We start from the raw sequence: 5,000 nt of genomic DNA, 5'->3' as shown, positions 1-5,000 counted from the left end.
TTGTTTTTTTTATTTATTCATTTACTTATCTATATTTTTGGGGGACCGACAAAGGGTAAAGAAAAAAAAACTGAAAAGAAAGGCCAATATTAATGTAGTTACCCCGACTTCCCCAACTCCCCCCGAAAAATAAAGTAAATATATAAAAAATTACTAAAAAATGCCTTCTACTCAAGCTTGATCAAACGTAGTGCCAATTTGAAGCATAATTTCCATAGACACCAACATCAGCAAACAAAAGTGAATCAATTGTTCAAATCTTCTAGGGACTCGTGATGTAATCTGCTCGGTAAAGTTGTGAGTTATTCAAATGAAGTAGCAAGTGTTATATTGTCATCACCAGTCGTAGGGTTAAATCAGAAGATCCAAGGGAAAAAGATCAGTTTAGTTTGTGAAGTGTGCTGAGAGTCTCTTGGGGAAGGGAAGATGGTGTGAAGCAGTATCTTCATTATCAATCACAGCGAGTGCAACAGAAAAGACCGTATTTACTATCTTTCAGCTTATCAAAATAGTCACAGGAACCTATTTTTATTTTTTTTGTTTACATTGCAAGAGATGGAGTAAAATAACCGGATCTCCAGTACAAAAAAACAAGAGCAGCAAATAACAGCATATTTAATTTCTTCCAATATTTCCGAATATGCACAGACAACTCTTTTTTTCTCTTTTCCTTTATTTATTTATTTTTTTTTTCGTATCCATTACTATAGATGAAATACAGTAACAAAAATAAACACTCACCACATCACTGTCTGGCTGACTGCGAGGACACACGAGCACCACAATCTGCAGGGGAAAGGAGATAACTAGGAATAACTTGTGTCTTTCTACGTATACACCAGGCCAGCAATCTCTCACACACGGGGTGGCCCAGATAAAGAAAGCACCACACACTTGTGCACACAACATTTACACTCTAAGCCAAAAAAATAACATGATAAGATAAAAAGAAATATATGTAGGATGAATATGCAAGATAAAGAAATAGAAAATAAAGAATAACCGGAAATATCAGATTTGAGCCAAATAAAAATTGGGAAGGAAACAAACAGGAGGAAGGAGTAGGTGCAGGAAGTGAATAGGTAAACGTGGAAAGTAAGAGAATAAAAAAAAAAAACGGGAAAAATGAAGGAAGCTAGGATAAATACGTAAAAAAAAAAAAGAAACTAGACAGTTATTCAAGTGTCATCTTTTGTTCTTTTTTTGTTTTATATATTTTCTTATATATATTTTTTTTTCATAACGAATGTTCCTAAGGTAAGAATGAATAAATAAATGAATAAAACATAAAAAGAAGGGCATATGTTATCTTACAGTATGTAATATGTAGTAGAGTGCTGTGTAGTATATAATCTTTTAATATCCCATCAATCATTACCTTCAACTGTTCTTAATCTCTCCATTTCTTTTTCCTTTCCTTACAGATCTTCATTTTTACAATATGTCCGACCCCAGACCAAAATAAAATAAAATTTTATTTTATAAAATACACAAAAATAAGTTTGATAAATAAATAAATAAAAATAATCAAGATAAATAAATAAAAATAAGTTATATAAATATATAAATTAATAATCTAGGAAATAAATAACTAACCCTTCTCGACTCTGACACTTTGATGCCGCCAGATGTAATAAAAAAAAATCAATAAAACAGAATAACATTAAAATATGTCAATAAAACAAAAACGAAAAAAATGAACAAAATGGAAACTAGATAATATATATATATATATATATATATATATATATATATATATATATATATATATATATATATATATATATATATATATATATATATATATATATATATATATATAACAAGTAAAATAAAGAGAAAAAATAAATGAATCAAATAAAAGAGCATGGATGACAATATATATATATATATATATATATATATATATATATATATATATATATATATATATATATATATATATATATATATATATATATATATATATATACAAAAAAAACACAAGTAAAATAAAGAGAAAAATGTAAATGGATCAAACAAAACAGCATGGATGACTTAGTATCTAAATGCACTTATTAAGCCCTGATTTATTTATTTTCTTATGAGCTTTGTATCCTCTACAACTAATCTTTCCATGAGCTGTCAGATCCTAAGAGAAAATAACACACTAACTAACCAACAAACTAAATACACAAAAGAAGTGGTTATACTGTCATCTAGTCTGGTTCTGTCTATTAAAACACAGTGGTATTATTTTCCTCACATTTTACTACTACGTCTCTTTAGTAATTTGCCCACAGTTAATGAGAGCGCACCATATATCAATACTAGGAACTTATTATAATTATCTAACTTCTTCAGTCTCGTTTTCTTATGTAACTATCAGCTTTTCCTTGGCTTTGTAGATATCTTAGTTCTTATCTTATTATTCTGTTCATTATTCTCCTTGTTTTTCCTAGAGAGAGAGAGAGAGAGAGAGAGAGAGAGAGAGAGAGAGAGAGAGAGAGAGAGAGAGAGAGAGAGAGAGAGAGAGAGAGAGAGAGAGAGAGAGAGAGTTATAACATCACTTAATATAGATAACATGACTCGACAGGAAACCATCAGAAAGAAAAGAAAAGAAAAAAACAAAATATTACATCATACGAGTCTCAAACATCTACACACCTTTCTTTTTTTATCTACTTTTTCAACTATAGCTCCGTTTTTTCAATTGTAGCTTATTTTTTCACTTGTAGTTTCTTTTATTCACCTGCAGCTACTTTTCTTCATCTATAGTTCCTTTTCTTAATTGTAACTCCTTTATTTTCACCTATAGCTCATTTGCTCTCACCTGTAACTCATTTATTTTCACCTGAATCCCCTTCATTTTCACCTGTAACCCTTTTTTTTCCACCTGTATCTCCCTTTTTTTTCATCTGTAGCTTCCGAATATCGTAGCTGACCCCCACGGAGACGTCAAAATGAAACTATTCTATCCACCCAAGCTACGTTCGGCGAGTCCTGTCCGTCTTAATTACCTTGAAGGATAAGCCGCGCCACATTCCTGCCCGCGGATCCCTGTCACATCCATCCTCCTTACAGAGATCACGAGCGCCTTAAGGAAGTGGTGGTGGTGGTGGCGGTGGTGGTTGGAGAGAGAGTGGAGTGGAGTGGAATACGTGTGTGTGTGTGTGTGTGTGTGTGTGTGTGTGTGTGTTACAGTTATACATTTAACCATCGTAGTGTTGTTGTCAGGTGATGTCTTCCACTGTTCGTGTTTTCCAAATATGTAATGAAACGCATGCAGGATTACTGATAAATATGAATAAAAATAAAGAAAAAGAAAGAAAGAAATATTAGGCCATGAATACCTTACATGTCTTACCTATCTGTCTATTTATTACGGTTGAGTAAAGCTAGGATGGACTGTGATGTTTTGGTAAAGATAGGGAATAAAGGGATGCTGGGATAAGAAAGGATTGGGCTATGAGGGACTGACTGGAAAGGGACTGGGATAAGATAGACTAGGTTGAAAGGGGCTAGGATAAGATAGACTATGATAGGAAAGGCTGGAATGAGATATACTGGGCTAGGAGAGACTGGGGTAAGATAGATTGAGCTGAAAAGAATCGAGATCAGATAGACTGTGCTGGGAGGGGCTGGGATGAGACAGAGCGAACCGTGAGGAGCTAGGATGAGATATTGTGCTGGGGAGAAATGAGGTGGAAGGGACTACGCTTGGCTGAGGTGGGCTGGGAGGGACTGGCGTGTGGAGGAGCTGGCTGGAGGAAGACTGGGTGAAGACGATCCATCAAGCTAATGAACGACACGTCTGGTAGAGAGGGACGAGAAGGAACTTGTTTGTCAAGCTAATTCAACTGATCAGAGGATGTACATTAGTGTGTCCTCTGCACTATCAACATCTTTATCTGTTTCTGCTACTCTCTCTCTCTCTCTCTCTCTCTCTCTCTCTCTCTCTCTCTCTCTCTCTCTCTCTCTCTCTCTCTCTCTCTCTCTCTCTCTCTCTCTTTTTCAGTGTTTTGTCTGTCAGTCACTGTTTTGTGTTTTTCTTCTTTTTTTTTTTTTACCTTTTTTTTCTCTTTATTTCCTTGCCTTGTTTTCGTCGGTTTTTCCTTCGTTTATTTGTTTTTTTTTCTTGTTTCCTTGAATTACTCTTGTTTTTCTTATTTAATGTTTTTTTTTGACAACTTTTTTTTCTCTCTCTCTGAAAATTTCGTGTGCTAGTTTTGTTATATTTTTCTTCAACGTAGAAACTTGTTTATGCACAAGTACATATTTTTCTTGTCGCTGCTCATTAATTTTCATGTGCAACAAACGAACAGCATCATCTAAGACCCAATTTGTCTACATAAATATCCACCGTTTTTAAGAAGCGTTTCTCTATACTTCTGAACAAACTTTATTTTTCTTATTCTATTCCCTGTTTAATTTGTGCACCAATCCTTACACTGATTATTTCTTTAGTTATTTTATTTATTTATTTTATTTTTTTCGGGACGGGGAGCAGCAACTCACTGAATATTTTCTTCCTACATATTTCTACATTTTTACACTCTTGGACTCTCTCCTACTCACGTCAACAAAATAGAGTCTGTACTTTACTACATATAAACACGCCTATGTATTTACTTTCAAGTTGAGATAAACCTCCACATTTTTATTCATATCACAATATTTAATGTACGCATCTACCTCTTAATTTTTTTTTCTATTTTAATACAGTCACTTCTTTCTTAACTATATGAGAGAACTTATTTGTTTTTTTCTAATATACCTGTTTCCTTCCTTCCACAGGTGAGTAGCAGAGGCGCCTCACACCTGTCCTTGGCCGCAGACAGGTAGGCCAAGGCTCCCCGTGTCTTCCTCTCATTGTTTGTCTCTTGATCTTCTCGACAATGAAAAAAAAAAAAAGTATTTTCTTTTCTTTCTTCATGTGTGTGTGTGTGTGTGTGTGTGTGTGTGTGTGTGTGTGTGTGTGTAATGAGCTATAATGTTGATTTAAAGCGAACAATAGTGTT

At 33.8% G+C, this 5,000-nt stretch overlaps 1 long non-coding RNA gene across 3 annotated transcripts in view; it reads right to left on the bottom strand.

Moving 5' to 3' along the window:
* LOC135099669 (uncharacterized) overlaps positions 1-5,000 on the bottom strand; it is a 341,412-nt gene that overhangs the window by 170,234 nt on the left and 166,178 nt on the right. For all 3 annotated transcript variants that reach the window (XR_010268245.1, XR_010268257.1, XR_010268255.1), the window contains exon 4: positions 742-786. This is a non-coding gene — a long non-coding RNA (uncharacterized LOC135099669). The remainder of the gene's footprint in view (positions 1-741; positions 787-5,000) is intronic.

The sequence above is a fragment of the Scylla paramamosain genome, chromosome 4 (assembly GCF_035594125.1).
Source record: "Scylla paramamosain isolate STU-SP2022 chromosome 4, ASM3559412v1, whole genome shotgun sequence".
NCBI lineage: Eukaryota > Metazoa > Arthropoda > Malacostraca > Decapoda > Portunidae > Scylla > Scylla paramamosain.
Note: the sequence above shows the minus strand (reverse complement) of the source record. Positions and strands in the feature narration are given on the sequence as shown.